At 40.9% G+C, this 20943-nt stretch overlaps 2 long non-coding RNA genes across 2 annotated transcripts; both read right to left on the bottom strand.

Moving 5' to 3' along the window:
- Positions 1-8242: 8242 nt before the first annotated feature.
- Positions 8243-9070, bottom strand: LOC112243348. Its single transcript, XR_002952572.2, has 4 exons — positions 8991-9070; positions 8811-8890; positions 8594-8668; positions 8243-8334 (listed from the first exon to the last, which is right to left on the bottom strand). It is a non-coding gene; the product is annotated as an uncharacterized LOC112243348 (long non-coding RNA).
- Positions 9071-14655: 5585 nt separating this feature from the next.
- On the bottom strand, positions 14656-16874 carry LOC112221128. The gene is made up of 5 exons (XR_006079573.1): positions 16801-16874; positions 15405-15488; positions 15225-15304; positions 15007-15081; positions 14656-14747 (listed from the first exon to the last, which is right to left on the bottom strand). It is a non-coding gene; the product is annotated as an uncharacterized LOC112221128 (long non-coding RNA).
- Between the last annotated feature and the right edge of the window lie 4069 nt (positions 16875-20943).

A 20943-nucleotide genomic window follows, 5' to 3' on the forward strand; every position in this document is an offset into this window, starting at 1 on the left:
TTCATGAGATTTTCATTTAAATAGAATTTGATAGTCTGTAGATTATTATTAGTATGTGAATTTGCTGTTAGATACATTATGTGCAATTGAGAAGGACACATGAGATTTGCAGTTACGTTTATTCTTATATTTTTATCCACAGATTATAGAAAAGCAAGTGACAATCTTTTGTTAGATTGTTATTTACTCAGTACTTTGACGCACCTTTGGCAGCAATTGCAGCCTTGAGTGTTCTTGGGTATGACGCTACAAGCTTGGCACACCTGTATTTGGAGAGTTTCCCATTCTTCTCTGCAGTCCCTCAACTTAAACATAAATATATATTTTGAAAACCTTTCTTTAAAACAAAGTTTCTTTAACTTAAAATAAATATCTTAGCTTGTCTTTCTCAATCATTTTTTCTTCTAAGGAACCATGCATGGACAACATGGACTTGGTGTCTTAAAATAAAGGCAGTTCCTTAGAAGTTTGGCTACAACCATTTTTGATGGTTAAAAGTCTCAGCAGACCCCTTCCTCTGTATGCTAAAAAGAAATTGTTTGTTTAAAGACCCAATATCTATATGGTACAAATACACAAAAGCAGTGGTGTAAAGTACTTAAGGAGTAATGCTTTAAAGTACTACTTAAGTCATTTTTTTGGGAGGATATCTGTACTTTACTATTCATATTTTTGACTACTTTTACGTCACTACATTCCTAAATAAAATCACTTTTTACTCCATACATTTTCCCTGACACCCAAAAGTACTCGTTACATTTTGAATGCTTAGCAGGACCGGAAAATTGTCTAATTCATACACTTATCAAGAGAACATCCCTGCCTCTGATCTGGTGGACTCACTAAGTACATGCTTAGTTAGGTACCTTACAGTTAGGTACCTTTACAGTGATAAAAATTTTGCTAGGACTTTCAAACAGCTCTTACACTAAAAGGGTATTATCATAATTTTCAGTTTCACAGTATTCAAACTCCAGTGTGGAAATATATTTAGAACACAGAAAAATCGCTGGGCCTTTAAATAAATACCATGGTCTTAGCTTGTCTTAACATATTAGATTATAGTGATAGGGGAAATAACCTATACAGTTATGTATCAGAATATTATTTTTGACGATATATCGTTTTGACTATCGCAATATTATTTTTGTGCTGTTGGCTATACCTGCACCAAAACTCCAGTATTTTGCCTTCATAGTTTGTTCTCCATCTTTTTAAATAAGCAGCCATTTTGTTTTCAGCACTTTTATTTCCATTACTGATCAAAACCAATTTTCTCATGGCTCTCACTTGTCCTTCTGCAGAAGACATACTGTATGGTGAGCAATATGTTTTGAACATTGAATCTTAATAAAATCACTATCGAATCGCAAAAAAATATCCAGACATGACCTAAGTATGGTAATCATATCGTATTGGGGCGGCAGGGTAGCCTAGTGGTTAGAGCGTTTGACTAGTAACCGGAAGATCAAATCCCCGAGCTGACAAGGTACAAATCTGTCGTTTTGCCCCTGAACAGGCAGTTAACCCACTATTCCTAGGCCGTCATTGAAAATAAGAATTTGTTCTTAACTGACTTGCCTGGTTAAATAAAGGTAAAATAAAAATTGTGAGGTCTCTGGCAATTCCCACCCCTATTAGAGAACATGGAACATAGATTGCAAAAATTTCTATCATACATGTCAGATTTCAATACTGGCTGATGTCATATTTTGGGAGGATGTCTTCTCTCAAATGAGCCATTGATCATATTTTGGGGATATTCCTACCTTGAAAAATGTGTAATTTAACGTAGTTTCTATTTGTCTGTCTCTTTAGTCCAGGGTGCATTGCATGGTGCCGTTGCCAGAGATATTATAGAAAGGAGATAGGAATCCAATGAATGAAGGAACATATAATGCCACATCCAGTAGACTGTCGACCAATATCGTTCACGTTGTCATTGTGAGTCATAAGGGAGGGGGCCAGAGACAATTACTTGATGCCAACACACCTTTCTAGCTAAGTTAGACGTTGAAGTTATGTTGTGCCTGGTGACGTCTGACTGTTTCATCCTAAAATTGTTGATGCCGACGTGATATCAATATCCCTATCTAAACTTGCAAGTTTTAGTCTCAGGCAGCATCATCTTCAGATTCACCTTTATGCTGTTAGCCCTGTCCACTGGAAAACAATGTATATTGCTGAATGATTCTTTGGTAACGTCTGACTGTTTCATCCTAACAATGTTGGTGCCGACGTGTATAACAATATCAAAAACTACACTCGCCAGTTTTAGTCTCAGCCAGTACCATCTTCAGATAAGCTTTTATGTCGTTAGCCCTGTCCAGTGGAAAACAATGTATGATTGCTGGGTGATTCTTTAGATGTCTAATATTGTGGGTAATGAAGTCGACAATGACTAGGGTTTTCAATTTGTCAGAGCTAATGGTGGGAGGCTTCGGAGGATCAGACCCCGTAGCGGGTAGAGGAGAGACCTGAGAAGGCTTGAGCTCTGACTCCTACTGGATGCTTAGTGGGGAAAACTGGTTAAAAGTTTATATCGGCCGAATTAGCGACACTGGTTGAGCATGCCGCAAGCATTTTGTCATGGAAATTACCACCGGGAACACCTGAAGTCAAATTTAAATTAATCATATTTTTTTTATCAGCAAGCTGGAGAGGTTACAACAACCTTTGCACACTCAGTACAGGTTGATCAGAAGCTCTGTCGGAGCAGTCCCGTTAGTTCTCCGAGGTACTGCTGTAAGAGACAAGTTATATTTGCATGTTTTAGCTTAGTCATTATTCATAATTAATTCATCCTCAATGTTTGGTTCATGCGTGTGACAGACCAATACCTCACAAGGCTTATTCTCTCCATTATGAGACCTTGAAACTGAGACACCCCTTTCAGTTCTCAAAACAATGTTCTGGACGTACTGCCAAATTGCTAATACTGATAGTAAAGATTCCTCCCAGGCATCATCAATCAGTCACTTGCATGAACCTAGAAATTGGTTATTAGAAAAGCACAAACATCAAATTTTCCATAACAATTTATTTCCAGAAGCCATGAGAAAATTGTCCGGCAGCGGGGACTGTGCATGGGGATTAACACTACTACCTATATTTACTGGTGGCACAGATGATGTATCATCCTTTCCTACACTTAAATTGCCCTTGCGTAACGATTGTGTCTGAAGCCGAGCTTGAAACTCGTCTATCCTCAACATAAGGAGATCATTCTCCTGTATATTAAGAGTACAGCGACTGCAATGAGAAGGCATAATGTTGCTTAGGTGTCTTTTTTTTGGAGGGGGGATCTATGTCCAGATAAAGCATCCGGAGTGAAAAAATTGAATTCAAAAAGTTGTGTGAGGAGAAAAACTAAGACCTTGGTAAACTTGTTAAATACACAGTTTGATTAAATAGTTATTAAGAGTGAAGTGGAAACATCTAGGAGCAACAACGGCTCAGCTGCAAAGTGGTAGGCAACACAAGCTCACAGAATTGGACTGCCAATTGCTGAAGTGCTTAGCTCGTAAAATCGTCTGTCCTCGGTTGCTACACTCACTACCGAGTTCCAAACTGCCTCTGAAAGCAACGTCAGCACAATAACTGTTTGTCGGGAGCTTCAGGAAATGGGTTCCCAGGACCGAGCAGTCGCACATAAGCCTAAGATCACCATGCGCAATGCCATGCATCAGCTGGAGTGGTGTAAAGTGCAGTGGAAACACATTCTCTGGAGTGATGAATTGACAAATCTGGGTTTGGTGGATGCCAGAAGAACAGAGAGCCCTGACCTCAACACCATCGCACACCTTTGGGATGAATTGGAAAGCTGACTGCAAGCCAGGCCTAATTGCCCAACATCAGTGCCCAACCTCACTAATGCTCTTGAGGCTAATTGGAAGCAAGTCCCCACAGCAATGTTCCAACATCCAGTGAAAATCCTTCCCAGAAGAGTGCCTGTTATAGCATCAAAGGGTGGACCAACTCCATATTAATGCCCATGATTTTGGAATGTGATGATCGACGAGCAGGTGTCCACGTACACAACATGACCAAAAGTATCTTGATTACATAAGTTTTCAACCCCCTGGTTCAATAATTGTTACAATGACCTTTAGCAGCGATTACAGCTGGATAAGTCTCTAACAGCTTTCCAGACCTGGATTGTTCAACATTGGCCCATTTATTATTTTCAAAATTCTTCAAGATCTGTCAAATTGACTGTAGATCATTGCTGGACAACAATTTTCATGTCTTGCCATAGATTTTCAAGCAGATTTAAGTCTGTAATTCGACCACACAGGAATATTTATGGTCTTCTTGGTGATTCAGTGTAGATTTGGCCCCAAAAATCTGAACTCCTGAGCGGCCACAGTTTCTCGCTTCTACTCATTTTGCCATGGGGCGGATAAGAAAATGAGATGTTTTACAGTTAATTTCCCGAAATTGTAAACATTTTGACATAGGGTGGGGGGAAATGTTTTAAATTTTTAATATTATATCTGAGCAAGCATTGCAGACACAGAAGCATAGTAACAAGTTTAGACAGCTGGTTGCTAAACTAATTTGTTAGCTGACAACAGTAAGTTGAGACCATGACTAAGTTCCTAATATATATAGTACCAGTAAAAAGTTTGGACACACCTACCTGCTGTGACAAGGTAGGGATGGTATACAGAAGATAGCCCTATTTGGTAAAGGACCAAGTCCATATTATTGGAAGTACAACTCAAATAAGCAAAGAGAAAGGACAGTCCATCATTACTTTAAGACATGAAGGACTTTGAAAGTTTCTTCAAGTGCAGTGGCAAAAACCATCAAGTGCTGTGATGAAACTGGCTCTCATGAGGAGCGACACAGGAAAGGAAGACCCAAAGGTACTTATTCTGCAGAGGAAAAGTTTATTGGAGTTACCAGCCTCAGAAATTGCAGCCCAAATTTTGGCTTCACAGAGTTCAAGTAACCATCCAACCTGACAGAGTTTGAGATGATCTGCATAGAATAATTGGAGAAACTCCCCAAATACATGTGTGCCAAGCTCGTAGTGTCATACCCAATTAGACTTGAGGATGTAATCACTACCAAAATGTGCTTCAAGAAAGTACTGAGAAAAGGGTTTGAACACTTATGTTTTGATTAATTTGCAAACATTTCTGTTTTTGGTTTGTCATTATGGGTTATTGTGTGTAGATTGAGGAAGAAAGAAAATGTCATCAATTTTAGAATAAGGCTGTAATCTAACAAAATATGTAAAATGTCAAGTGGTCTGAATACCTTCCGAAGGCACTTTAGTTTTGGACAGTTTTACTTTTATGAGTTCCTGTGACATCTTGTGCAGGGCCTTAGTAATGGCTAACTAACAATACTGCTGGAAAATGTTTTGATTCTCTTAAGGATTCTTGAGCTTGGTTTTGTTTGTGAATATTTCCTTTTAGTGGGATGGCTAAGCAAATGCATTGTTCAGTTTGTGTTAAAAGCATCAAATTTGGCACATTAGGTAGGTTTATCTATCCTGAAAAGATTTAGATATTGGGCCATCACAGATTTGGTACCCAGGGGGCGTTGCAGCCACCTTACAAAAGTGCCACCAGCAGTTTCCTTATAGCGACCATTTTGTTTGAGCTACATTCATGAAAAATATGCTGGGAAGATAACTACTGCCCTTAATGCTTCACACCAAATTTGGTGTAGATCGGTCAAGCAGTTTCTAAGAAACAGACAACATAAAAAAAGGCAACAAATCCATCAAGTATTAGTGGGGTGATTAAATCCTTCACTTTTTGATGAAAGCAACATATTTGACAAATGGGTTGATTTAGTGCAAAATAAGACAAAGTTTCAAGGATATGAGTGAGAGGACTAACTGGTGTCTCCAGGACTCATGGGTATTTGACTAGCTTCTATGATATCAAAGTGGTATTTATTATAATTCTCAACATCTCATCTTTCCAAATACATAGTTATCTTAAATTTACAGCATTTCCATCCATCAGACAACCAAAAATGTGCAAAAGTTGCCCAATTAGCGGGAGGGATGCTCAAGTTTAAAACGGTTGTCTGTCAAAACCGATACAGCACTGAAAGCGCAGAGCCAGTGCTATGACGTCATGTACAGCATGTTACTGTACAGCCACTGCGTTTCAATTTAGGCATTTATCAATGCTCAAATCTGACATTTTAAACCCATACGAGTACGCGTGTGAAGGGCTACGCCGTGCATAGTTTTTGACTGGCGGCAGACAAACTAATTAATTCCTTTTGCTTTTGAATAAATGCCTCCTCCATTTTTGTTGCAGTGCTGCAATGAGTTTGTTATAAACTCAGCAAAAAAAAGAAATGTCCTCTCACTGTCAACTGCGTTAATTTTCAGCAAACTTAATGTGTAAATATTTGTATGAACATAACAAGATTCAACAACTGAGACATAAACTGAACAAGTTCCACAGACATGTGTCTTACAGAAATGGAATAATGTGTCAGTTCTTGCTGTAAGTTGTTACCCCATTCATCCGCCAAGGCACCTGCAAGTTCCCAGACATTTTTTGGGGGAATTGCCCTATCCCTATCCCAGACAATGAGTTAACTTTTGTCTTGAGCATACATCTTCATACACCTTTGTTAATTGCTTGTGTGACAACATTTTACCGGCCTTATTTACAATGTCATTCATAAACATGACACCTTGCTTATACTTCCCCCCCAAAATTGGTCTTTCCTCTATCAGTACAGGAATTTAGCCATATCATTTTCTGTAATATTTGTTCTGTCTGGAGGACGAAATTGGAATTGTAACAAACTCTGTATGGCTTAATTTAAAAAGGAGGATACTTTAAACACGGTTCCATTGTCAACCCACCAGAAATGGTTTGTTTTAATCTGCATAATGGCAAAGAGACCCCTTTTGAACATTGGATGTGCCTCTTTTAGTAGTCTGCTGGAAAGCCAGTTTGGATTTACTGTAGATATAATTTAGGTATAATGGAGGCTTTAAGTGAGAGGTTAATGTCTTAATATTTGATATTTTTAACCCCAGATTAAAAAAACAAAAAAACAAATGCTCATATTACTTGGAAAAAATAATATCCTGGAATCGGTAGAGCAGTGAATAGATATGTAAACTACTAGGAAATTAATCAGGGTAATTATTCCGTAGATGGACAGGTCTTTCCCTCTCCAAGGTTTCAAGATCCTACTGTATCTATTTGACTAAAATCCTATAAAAGTTAATAGTTGCAAAATCGTTAGACTTTTCCAGGATGTACACCAAGCACAACAACTTCACCATCCACCTATTTAATTAGGAGACCACATGGCAATTTAAAGTTTGTATCTTTTAGACACCCATAACGTAAAATAGTACACTTATCACAGTGGAGTTTTAGTCATGTTTTTAGTCAAGTTTCTTTTTTTCGAAAATCTTAATTCCTTTCAAATTAGATGGATAGTATGTGAAATACTTTAGGCACTTCTTTCAAAAGGAGAGCTACCTTTGACAAATAAACTGCATCCTGGAGGAACGCCTGTTTCCTCGTCTCAGCGTCAGCCTCGAAGGCATAGTTGACAGCTTTTGGAAGAGAACGCATTGTATACGTTCCCGAACCACAGTGTACATAAAGTATCAAGAGTACGGTGTCCATATTAGGATAGCCTAAATCTCAGCAGTACCAGGGCATGGTCATTGTGGAGGCTGAAGGTAATGAACTTACTCAGTCTGGGGTTGTGGGATGGCAGCTGTGCTGTGTAAGTAATGCATGCCCGTGCCTTGAAAGTACTATGCAAATGTAGATACAATTATGTTGGGTTTCATTACGGCAGTGTATTGATATTTGTTTATATGTTGTTTCTTGAAAGTCTTACCATTTGTGTTTGTCACAGTGCTCTGTAAGTCCTCTCTGACATTGACTACTGGCCTTGCCCTGTAAACAAATCCAAGTAAATCAAAATGACCAGTGGACATGATGACATGAAAGGTCTAAGGCAATGTATATAAATCCTGATCCTTGGAAACCCACAGGGTGTGAAGGTTATTGTTACAGCCCAGGACTAATATAGGTGATACAACTGAAACTGCTGTAATCATGGGCTTGATTTTGAGTAGTAGAATATACTTGAATCAGGTGTGTTGAAACTAAAGGATATACTCTAAATCCTGTGTGTTCTCTCAGGACTAAGGCATATGGAATTTCGATAATCACCAGGGAACAATAGCATTTTGAACCACAAATCAATGAGGTGACCCTAAATTCATACTCCACAAGGGTTCCAATATCGTCCTCTGATTTCATGGCGCTCTCTCCCTTTACAGCTCCTCCAAAGCTGACCTGGGAGGGCCTGGCCAGTCTGAGAACAAACACATCTCATAAACATTAATTCCTTCACCACATTAAGGTTTGTGTCCCAAATGGCACTCTACTCCCTATGTAATGCACTACTTTTGATAAGGTCCCATAGTGCTCTGGTCAAAAATAGTGCACTAAATATTGAATAGGTTGTCATTTGTGACAGAAACTATATTTTCACGACAGGAGCTCTTCAAATATGTTAGCTAAAAGAGTGGGTTAGGGCAACAGCAGAACAAATACCATGTTCGTACACCCACCCAAATACTTGTAGGTGCAGCTCAAAAACTACTTTGGCCTTTGCTTCACTTGCTTGTATCTTCTGCACACTTGTCCTGCAACCAAAAGACTACTCTGTTAGAATAATCTGTGTGTGACTGGTTTAGAGTATACAAAAGAGACACACTCAAATGTTACATTTATTACCCAGAGCTAATGGGTCCTCTAACAAACATTTATGTGCACTGTTATACTTACGTTTCAAGCTACAAGGTAATATTTACATCAGTTGTGCTCAGAGAGATGCGGGAAGTGGACAATATTACATAGAAAGTAACCTAAGGGACACAAATGTCTCTTACTTACAATGGACAACTATTCAATTGTGGTATCATAGAAAAAATAAATGTCTTAGACATACACAACATGACTACTCACTTCAGCATCTCTTTTGAATGGGTTTCCCAGTTCACAGTCTGTCAGTGTACCATTGTCATTGGGGTTGCACTTCACTAGTCCTTCCTGTAGGGTCAACATATCCAATCAGGGAGCCAGACTTTTGAGTCATATGATAGCAGCTAATAATTTAATGAAACTATAGGCAGTGATGTAAAAATATACACTACATGACCAAAAGTATGTGTACCCCTGCTTGTCGAACATCTCATTCCAATATAATGGACATTAATATGGAGTTGGTCCAAACTTTGCTGCTATAACAGCCCACTCTTCTGGGAAGGCTTTCCACTAGATGTTGGAACATTGCTGCGGAGACTTGCTCCATTCAGCCACAAGAGAATTAGTGAGGTCGGGCACTGATGTTGGGCGATTAGGCCTGGCTCGCAGTCGGCATTCCAATTCATCCCAAAGGTGTTTGATGGGGTTGAGGTCAGGGATCTGTGCAGATCAGTCAAGTTCTTCCACACCGATCTCGACAAACCATTTATGTGTGCTTCGTGCATGGGGGCATTGTCATGCTGAAACAGGAAAGGGCCTTCCCCAAACTGTTGCCACAAAGTTAGAAGCACAGAATCATCTAGAATGTCATTGTATGCTGTGGTGTTAAGATTTTCCTTCACTGGAACTAAGGGGTCTAGCCCGAACCATGAAAAACAGCCGAAGACCATTAGTCTTCCACCAAACTTTACAGTTGGCAGGTAGCATTCTCTTGGCATCTGCCAAACCCAGATTCGTCCATCGGACTACCAGATGGTGAAGCGTGATTCATCTCTCCAGAGAACACGTTTCCAGTGCTTCAAATTCATGGTGATCTTAGGCTTGTGCGCAGCTGTTTGGCCATTGAAACCCATTTCATGAAACACCCGACAAACAGTTATTTCGCTGACGATGCTTCCAGAGGCAGTTTTGAACTTGGTAGTGAGTGTTGCAAGAGACAACAGACTATTTTTACGCGCTGCGCCCTTCAGCACTCGCCAATCCCGTTCTGACAGCTTGTGTGGCCTATCGCTTTGCGGCCGAGCTGTTGTTGCTCCTAGACGTTTCCACTTCACAATAACAACACTTACGGTTGACAGGGGCAGTTCTAGCAGGGCAGAAATTGGACCTGTAAGCAACGGGTGTGGCTGAAATAGCCAAATCCAGTAATTTTAAGTGGTGTCCACATACTTTTGTATATATAATGTACCTATTTATTACCCTGGAACAATTACGGTATTGGTGATGTTTAACTTCAGAAATCAAGAAGATGGGTGGTCATATTTTCATTGATTTTAAAGTATCCTGAATAGAATCGTGGCTAATTAACATTATTTTAACTCCTAAGGCCAGTATACTGTACAATGATTTTACCAAAAATGTATGGAAGGCCAGTGACTTACTGAAATGTGGTTTAAGTATAATGATGAGAATGAAAGAGAGTCAGGAAGTTTGATGATCAGATGACTCTGATGGGCATCATCACCCTCCCTATTGTCACATTGACCTCCAAAGCTATGTCCTTATCTCCAGCAGAGATTACTGGAATACTTCTTTCACTAGAAAGACATGAGCCGTATCATTACCAAAGCACTACATTGAAAACAGCCATATTGAGCAGAGGAGGCTGGTTGGCAGAGATAGGAGGACATGCTTATTCTAATGACTGGAATGAAAAGGTATCAAACACATGGAAACTCTTTGTTTGATATCTTTCCATATATTCTAACCCAGTCTTTACAAAGAGCGTGTCCTCCTATATCTCTACCCACCAGCCACCACTGCATTACAGGGTTCATGTAACCAAATACATAATAAGTTGAATGTAGTCAAGAGGGACTTCTGGGTAAAATCAGAGGCTATCTTTGTGTCTGATTGGGGATCATACTTAGGCAGCCTTTTTCCACCTGTAGAGTGTGGGATCTTGTTTTTGGTACTGTGCTGTTTAGCCCTACTAGATATTTCGTTTTGTATTTGTTGTTTTTTCGGTGTTCATTTAATAAATTAAAATGTACCCCTACCACGCTGCACCTTGGTCCGATCCTTCCATCGATGAACATAACACAAGTATTATTATAGATCAAACATTTGGTGCAGCCCCTATCATGACCCCATCAATAGAGGGCTAAAAAGATACCTGTATCTGGCGTGACCACCATTTGCCTCATGCAGTGTGACACATCTCCTTTACATAGAGTTGATCAGGCTGTTGATTGTGGCCTGCGGAATATTGTCCCACTTCTATTCAATGGTGGTGCGAAGTTTATTTATATTGATGGAAGCTGGAAAACGCTGTCGTACATGACGACCCAGAGCATCCCAAACATGCTCAATGGGGGACATGTCTAGTGAGTATGCAGGTTTCTAAAACGACTTTGGAGGTGCCTTATGGTAGAGAAATCAACATAAAATTCTCTGTCAACAGTTCAGCTGCACATTCCTGCACTCAGCATGCCAATTGCACGCTCCCTCAAAACTTGACATCTGTAGCATTGTGTTGTGTGACAACACTGCCCATTTTAGAGTGGCCTTTTATTGTCCCCAATACAAGGTGCACCTGTATAATGATCATGCCGTTTGATCAGCTTCGTGATATGCCACACCTGTCAGGTGGATGGATTATCTTGTCAAAGGAGAAAGGCTCACTAAGAGGGATACAAACAACATTTGAGACAATGTATCATTTCTACGATTTCTTTTATTTCAGTTCATGAAACATGGGAAATACATGTTGCATTTATATTTTTGTTCAGTATATATACACACAAGTAATTAAAACATCATAGTAGTGGATCTTTCTGTAGTTCATAAAAAGTGATGTACAGTATCTCTATTGGATTGAGACCAGAGGTTTTCTCTGTCTGAAATTAATCAATTGCTAACTGTTGTCGGTCCTGCGTAATTAGGCCATCACAATATTTATTTTTTCTCTGATTTTTTTAGAAGGAAATCACAAAAGCTATCTTCAAGTGAGTTTGGAAGATCTTGACGAGAGAACATTTGTTAAAAATATTTTAATTCTTCATTCAAAATCTCTTTTGGTGAGATAAGGATTTCTCCATCTTTAACATTTTTTCTTTTTTTCTTTTTGATTGCGTTTCTAGTGTTGAAAAGTTTAAGAAAAAATGTGTGAATTTTTTGCCATTCTCCATCCAATTTGCTCTGTTTTTTAGATAAATGAATCCCGATCTTTTCGCATCTAGATTATTCAGTGTTTCAGTAGTACATTCATCAACATCATGGATCCGTAATGTTCGTTTTTCTATTTCTGTTTGTTGTAAATCATTTCTCTGCTGATCTAAACCATTTTTGTTTTAGGGATGAAAACAGAATTGAGTGGCCTCTAAGGCACATTGAAAGGCATCTCATACAATAAGTGGATCCGCTGAACCTGTATTGTGCAGGGAAAATCTGTTATGAATTTCTTTGTTTTTGTTAAGAAAGTACTGTCAGTCAATAAATCCTGATGAAAATGTCCAATATCCTCTTCCTTGTGGAAAGCCTTTCATAGTTATCTGGAGGGATATAAGTTGACACATTCAGTCCTACAATCAATACTTTTTTCACTTTTGGCACCATAGAAAAGGATACCAGAAAATAATAAATCCGGCTAGCTTGATTAAGTCTCCTCCAAGTGTATCTCACAAGATCCATTTTTTTAAGCCTCCAAATATCAGTCAATTCCAAGGTGTCCATAATATTCGTTATTTCTTTGAGCACCAGGGGTGATAGTTAGTAGTATGATTGCCTTTACGGTCTATTGCTGTGCATAAATCTGTGTTGTAGTCCCCTACCATTATAATATAATTATTTGTATACTGGAGACTAATTCGATTATTATAAGTATTTGGTCACACTTTATTTGTATAATCCGGATAGTTCATCTTTAGACGCATCTGTCATATTATCACAAACTATCTGTTGAAAAGCAACTTCTTGCTAGGGTTACAGTTATTTAGGGTTAGGGTAAGGGTGAGTAGATAGTTGAAATGTTACTGATAGTCTGTAGAAAGAAGTTTGGATCATCATTATTGGGTCCATATAGATTTATGAGCCACATCGACGTATCATCAAGTAATATATATTAGGGCAATCCATCTTCCTTGAGGATCTATTTTAATGGATTGCACCTTAAGATCTAAACTGTTTTTCAGTAGGATCATAACACTTTTTTGACAGAAATAGATTTAAATTTTTTTCCTATGCACCCTCGTCAGAAGATATCGAAGGAGTTTCCTGTAAACAATAAATATGGTAATTGTTGTCCTTTAGCCATGTACAAACTGCTATTATTTTCCTATTGTAAGCCAAACCATTGGAATTATAGCTATCTATATTCAAATCACCAATTACCATGATGGGTTATATTTTGAGATACGTACCACTATCCCTATTATTTTGAAATACTTATCCATACCTACCAGGACCACCAGAATCAATGCCTGTCTGTTATCTATGTAGCTGTACCATGATAGAAGCCTGTCTGTAATCTACGTAGCTGTACTGTACCATAATAGATGCCTGTCTTATCCATGTAGCTGTACCTTGACAGATGCCAGGCTAAACATACTGTAGCTCCAACTGACAAAGTAGACCTCCAGTTGTCATCCAATTTCACTCCCATAACCCCCCCCCCCCAGGTAGGGCTGTCATCCCTGTGACTGGAAGACCACACCCATACACATGGGTCCCAAGAAGTCAGGACCCGTTTCTTGAAAAGAGAACAAATTGCCACTTACAGCACAACACCAGGTTAGCAGCAGCAAGAATTTCGAACCCTTTTGCCTAGGTTGTACTAAAACTCTTTTGAATTTCTATTTCTTTTTTTCGAAACTCTTAATTCCTTTCAAATTAGATGGATAGTATGTGTAATACTTTAGGCACTTCTTTCAAAAGGAGAGCTACCTTTGACAAATAAACTGCATCCTGGAGGAACGCCTCTGTTTCCTCGTCTCAGCGTCAGCCTCGAGGGCATAGTTGACAGCTTTTGGAAGAGAACGCATTAAATACGTTCCCGAAGCACAGTGTACATAAAGTATCAAGAGTACGGTGTCCATATTAGGATAGCCTAAATCTCAGCAGTACCAGGGCATGGTCATTGTGGAGGCTGAAGGTAATGAACTTACTCAGTCTGGGGTTGTGGGATGGCAGCTGTGCTGTGTAAGTAATGCATGCCCGTGCCTTGAAAGTACTATGCAAATGTAGATACAATTATGTTGGGTTTCATTACGGCAGTGTATTGATATTTGTTTATATGTTGTTTCTTGAAAGTCTTACCATTTGTGTTTGTCACAGTGCTCTGTAAGTCCTCTCTGACATTGACGACTGGCCTTGCCCTGTAAACAAATCCAAGTAAATCAAAATGACCAGTGGACATGATGACATGAAAGGTCTAAGGCAATGTATATAAATCCTGATCCTTGGAAACCCACAGAGTGTAAAGGTTATTGTTACAGCCCAGGACTAATATAGGTGATACAACTGAAACTGCTGTAATCATGGGCTTGATTTTGAGTAGTAGAATATACTTGAATCAGGTGTGTTGAAACTAAAGGATATACTCTAAATCCTGTGTGTTCCCTCAGGACTAAGGCATATGGAATTTCGATAATCACCAGGGAACAATAGCATTTTGAACCACAAATCAATGAGGTGACCCTAAATTCATACTCCACAAGGGTTCCAATATCGTCCTCTGATTTCATGGCGCTCTCTCCCTTTACAGCTCCTCCAAAGCTGACCTGGGAGGGCCTGGCCAGTCTGAGAACAAACACATCTCATAAACATTAATTCCTTCACCACATTAAGGTTTGTGTCCCAAATGGCACTCTACTCCCTATGTAATGCACTACTTTTGATAAGGTCCCATAGTGCTCTGGTCAAAAATAGTGCACTAAATATTGAATAGGTTGTCATTTGTGAAAGAAACTATATTTTCACGACAGGAGCTCTTCAAATATGTTAGCTAAAAGAGTGGGTTAGGGCAACAGCAGAACAAATACCATGTTCGTACACCCACCCAAATACTTGTAGGTGCAGCTCAAAAACTACTTTGGCCTTTGCTTCACTTGCTTGTATCTTCTGCACACTTGTCCTGCAACCAAAAGACTACTCTGTTAGAATAATCTGTGTGTGACTGGTTTAGAGTATACAAAAGAGACACACTCAAATGTTACATTTATTACCCAGAGCTAATGGGTCCTCTAACAAACATTTAATGTGCACGGTTATACTTACGTTTCAAGCTACAAGGTAATATTTACATCAGTTGTGCTCAGAGAGATGCGGGAAGTGGACAATATTACATAGAAAGTAACCTAAGGGACACAAATGTCTCTTACTTACAATGGACAACTATTCAATTGTGGTATCATAGAAAAAATAAATGTCTTAGACATACACAACATGGCTACTCACTTCAGCATCTCTTTTGAATGGGTTTCCCAGTTCACAGTCTGTCAGTGTACCATTGTCATTGGGGTTGCACTTCACTAGTACTTCCTGTAGGGTCAACATATCCAATCAGGGAGCCAGACTTTTGAGTCATATGATAGCAGCTGATAATTTAATGAAACTATAGGCAGTGATGTAAAAATAAACACTACATGACCAAAAGTATGTGTACGCTTGTCGAACATCTCATTCCAATATAATGGACATTAATATGGAGTTGGTCCAAACTTTGCTGCTATAACAGCCCACTCTTCTGGGAAGGCTTTCCACTAGATGTTGGAACATTGCTGCGGAGACTTGCTCCATTCAGCCACAAGAGAATTAGTGAGGTCGGGCACTGATGTTGGGCGATTAGGCCTGGCTCGCAGTCGGCATTCCAATTCATCCCAAAGGTGTTTGATGGGGTTGAGGTCAGGGATCTGTGCAGATCAGTCAAGTTCTTCCACACCGATCGCGACAAACCATTTATGTGTGCTTCGTGCATGGGGGCATTGTCATGCTGAAACAGGAAAGGGCCTTCCCCAAACTGTTGCCACAAAGTTAGAAGCAGAGAATCATCTAGAATGTCATTGTATGCTGTGGTGTTAAGATTTTCCTTCACTGGAACTAAGGGGTCTAGCCCAAACCATGAAAAACAGCCGAAGACCATTCGTCTTCCACCAAACTTTACAGTTGGCAGGTAGCATTCTCTTGGCATCTGCCAAACCCAGATTCGTCCATCGGACTACCAGATGGTGAAGCGTGATTCATCTCTCCAGAGAACACGTTTCCAGTGCTCCAAATTCATGGTGATCTTAGGCTTGTGCGCAGCTGTTTGGCCATTGAAACCCATTTCATGAAACACCCGACACACAGTTATTTCGCTGATGATGCTTCCAGAGGCAGTTTTGAACTTGGTAGTGAGTGTTGCAAGAGACGACAGACGATTTTTACGCGCTGCGCCCTTCAGCACTCGCCAATCCCGTTCTGACAGCTTGTGTGGCCTATCGCTTCGTGGCCGAGCTGTTGTTGCTCCTAGACGTTTCCACTTCACAATAACAACACTTACAGTTGACAGGGGCAGTTCTAGCAGGGCAGAAATTGGACCTGTAAGCAACGGGTGTGGCTGAAATAGCCAAATCCAGTAATTTTAAGTGGTGTCCACATACTTTTGTATATATAATGTACCTATTTATTACCTTGGAACAATTATGGTATTGGTGATGTTTAACTTCAGAAATCAAGAAGATGGGTGGTCATATTTTCATTGATTTTACAGTATCCTGTATAGAATCGTGGCTAATTAACATTATTTTAACTCCTCAGGCCAGTATACTGTACAATGATTTTACCAAAAATGTATGGAAGGCCAGTGACTTACTGAAATGTGGTTGAAGTATAATGATGAGAATGAAAGAGAGTCAGGGAGTTTGATGATCAGATGACTCTGATGGGCATCATCACCCTCCCTATTGTCACATTGACCTCCAAAGCTATGTCCTCATCTCCAGCAGAGATTACTGGAATACTTCTTTCACTAGAAAGACATGAGCCTTATCATTACCAAAGCACTACATTGACAACAGCCATATTGAGCAGAGGAGGCTGGTTGGCGGAGATAGGAGGACATGCTTATTGCAATGACTGGAATGAAAAGGTATCAAACACATGGAAACTCTTTGTTTGATTTCTTTCCATATATTCTAACCCAGTCTTTACAAAGAGCGTGTCCTCCTATATCTCTACCCACCAGCCACCACTGCATTACAGGGTTCATGTAACCGAATACATAATAAGTTGAATGTAGTCAAGAGGGACTTCTGGGTAACATTCTAATCACACATTTAGTTTCTACCTGGGCAGTGGGGTGAATACATCTTGACCCAGTAGTTTTGGTCTTGAACAGAACCTGTACTGCAGCTCCAAGTTACTTTGGCAAATGTTATCACTCCCACAACCTTTATTTATGAAGATAACCTGAAAAAGTTGAATTTAGTTCTTAAGACTCACAATAACTGTTTCATAACTACTAGGCTTATACCTCCTCTCTCTCACACGTCCTCTCTCACACATCTCCACACACACACAAGTGCAGGCTGGGGACTCTTGCTTTCTGTCTTACTGTCATTCAGTAAGGACACAGAGACAGAGATGGGGATGCTGTGCAGTCTGTCCTTGATATCACCCTTGAACAGATGGAGATGTAGAACGCAATGGAAAGGTGATGATCAAATGTATAGTTGCTGCATCAATCTTACCAAACAAAATCAATGTCAATGCCAAATGGTATTTTCATGATCGAGGAAATAGTGGCTTTACAAACAGTGTGTGTTGTTGTCTTATGACCCATGGCTGTCCCTTGACCCTAGTCTATTTGGAGGAAGACACACTTTGATTTCTTCATGAACCACTGAATTAAGACTACAGTTGTGACGAGATGGAAAAATGCAGAGTTACTACCAATAGCTTCTCTTTGCCCTGCCCTGCTAGCTCCAGGACTCCCTGGGTCTGAAACAGAAACTGCATCCTGGAGGAACGCCTATGTTTCCTCGTCTCAGCATCAGCCTCGAAGGCATAGTTGACAGCTATAGGAAGAGAATGCATCGCATAAGTTCTGGAAGCACAGTGTATATAAAGCGTCAAGAGTACAGTATCCATATTAGGACAGCCTCAATCTCAGCAGTACCAGGGCATGGTCATTTAGGAGGCTGAAGGTAAGGAACTTACTCAGTCTGGGGTTGTAGGATGGCGGCTGTGCTGTGTAGGTAAAGCATGCCCGTGCCTTGAATGTACTATGCAAATGTAGACAATAATATGTTGGGTTCAACATTCATCAAACTTTCTTGAGAGATTTGGGTGGTCATCACTCAGATGCAGGCGTTCCAGTTTAATGTAAAGGCTCCCACCTGTGCTGTCTTTTTGTGGATTCCACCTGAGGAACCATAGTAAAGGTACACTCGACCTACACCATCATAGGGAGCCCCCACAGCAATATCTGTCAAGTAAAAAATAAAGTTACGGTCTGAATTTATGAGGGAGATGGGTCGCTAAGATGTTCCCAAAGCCGAGAGAAAGGTTTAAGTTAAAGTAATGAAGAAACCTCAGCCAACCTTCCTTACTGCTTCCATCACGTGGACTGGGAGATGTTTCGTATTGCGTCAGACAACAACATTGACGAATACGCTGATACGGTGTGCGAGTTCATTAGAACGTGCGTTGAAGATGTCGTTCCCATAGCAACGATTAAAACATTCCCTAACCAGAAACCGTGGATTGATGGCAGCATTCGTGTGAAACTGAAGGCACGAACCACTGCTTTTAATCAGGGCAAGGTGTCTGGTAACATGGCTGAATACAAACAGTGCAGCTATTCCCTCCGCAAGGCTATCAAACAAGCTAAGCGCCAGTACAGAGACAAAGTAGAATCTCAATTCAACGGCTCAGACACAAGAGGTATGTGGCAGGGTCTACAGTCAATCACGGACTACAGGAAGAAACCCAGCCCAGTCACGGACCAGGATGTCTTGCTCCCAGGCAGACTAAATAACTTTTTTGCCCGCTTTGAGGACAATACAGTGCCACTGACACGGCCTGCAACGGAATCATGCGGTCTCTCCTTCACTGCAGCCGAAGTGAGTAAGACATTTAAACGTGTTAACCCTCGCAAGGCTGCAGGCCCAGACGGCATCCCCAGCCGCGCCCTCAGAGCATGCACAGACCAGCTGGCCGGTGTGTTTACGGACATATTCAACCAATCCCTATACCAGTCTGCTGTTCCCACATGCTTCAAGAGGGCCACCATTGTTCCTGTTCCCAAGAAAGCTAAGGTAACTGAGCTAAACGACTACCGCCCCGTAGCACTCACATCCGTCATCATGAAGTGCTTTGAGAGACTAGTCAAGGACCATATCACCTCCACCCTACCTGACACCCTTGACCCACTCCAATTTGCTTACCGCCCAAATAGGTCCACAGACGATGCAATCTCAACCACACTGCACACTGCCCTAACCCATCTGGACAAGAGGAATACCTACGTGAGAATGCTGTTCATCGACTACAGCTCGGCATTCAACACCATAGTACCCTCCAAGCTCGTCATCAAGCTCGAGACCCTGGGTCTCGACCCCGCCCTGTGCAACTGGGTACTGGACTTCCTGACGGGCCGCCCCCAGGTGGTGAGGGTAGGCAACAACATCTCCTCCCCGCTGATCCTCAACACTGGGGCCCCACAAGGGTGCGTTCTGAGCCCCCTCCTGTACTCCCTGTTCACCCACGACTGCGTGGCCATGCACGCCTCCAACTCAATCATCAAGTTTGCGGACGACACAACAGTGGTAGGCTTGATTACCAACAACGACGAGACGGCCTACAGGGAGGAGGTGAGGGCCCTCGGAGTGTGGTGTCAGGAAAATAACCTCACACTCAACGTCAACAAAACTAAGGAGATGATTGTGGACTTCAGGAAACAGCAGAGGGAACACCCCCATCCACATCGATGGAACAGTAGTGGAGAGGGTAGCAAGTTTTAAGTTCCTCGGCATACACATCACAGACAAACTGAATTGGTCCACTCACACAGACAGCATCGTGAGGAAGGCGCAGCAGCGCCTCTTCAACCTCAGGAGGCTGAAGAAAGTCGGCTTGTCACCAAAAGCACTCACAAACTTCTACAGATGCACAATCGAGAGCATCCTGGCGGGCTGTATCACCGCCTGGTATGGCAACTGCACCGCCCTCAACCGTAAGGCTCTCCAGAGGGTAGTGAGGTCTGCACAACGCATCACCGGGGGCAAACTACCTGCCCTCCAGGACACCTACACAACCCGATGCTACAGGAAGGCCATAAAGATCATCAAGGACATCAACCACCCGAGCCACTGCCTGTTCACCCCGCTGTCATCCAGAAGGCGAGGTCAGTACAGGTGCATCAAAGCTGGGACCGAGAGACTGAAAAACAGCTTCTATCTCAAGGCCATCAGACTGTTAAACAGCCACCACCAACATTGAGTGGCTACTGCCAACACACTGTCAATGACACTGACTCTACTCCAGCCACTTTAATCATGGGAATTGATGGGAAATTATGTAAATATATCACTAGCCACTTTAAACAATGCTACCTTATATAATGTTACTTACCCTACATTGTTCATCTCATATGCATACGTTGATACTGTACTCTATATCATCGACTGCATCCTTATGTAATACATGTATCACTAGCCACTTTAACTATGCCACTTGGTTTACATACTTATCTCATATGTATATACTGTACTCGATATCATCTACTGTATCTTGCCTATGCTGCTCTGTACCATCACTCATTTATATATCCTTATGTACATATTCTTTATCCCCTTACACTGTGTATAAGACAGTAGTTTTTTTTTGGAATTGTTAGTTAGATTACTTGCTCGTTATTACTGCATTGTCGGAACTAGAAGCACAAGCATTTCGCTACACTCGCATTAACATCTGCTAACCATGTGTATGTGACAAATAAAATTTGATTTGATTT

Source organism: Oncorhynchus tshawytscha, linkage group LG21, assembly GCF_018296145.1.
Source record: "Oncorhynchus tshawytscha isolate Ot180627B linkage group LG21, Otsh_v2.0, whole genome shotgun sequence".
Taxonomy (NCBI): domain Eukaryota; kingdom Metazoa; phylum Chordata; class Actinopteri; order Salmoniformes; family Salmonidae; genus Oncorhynchus; species Oncorhynchus tshawytscha.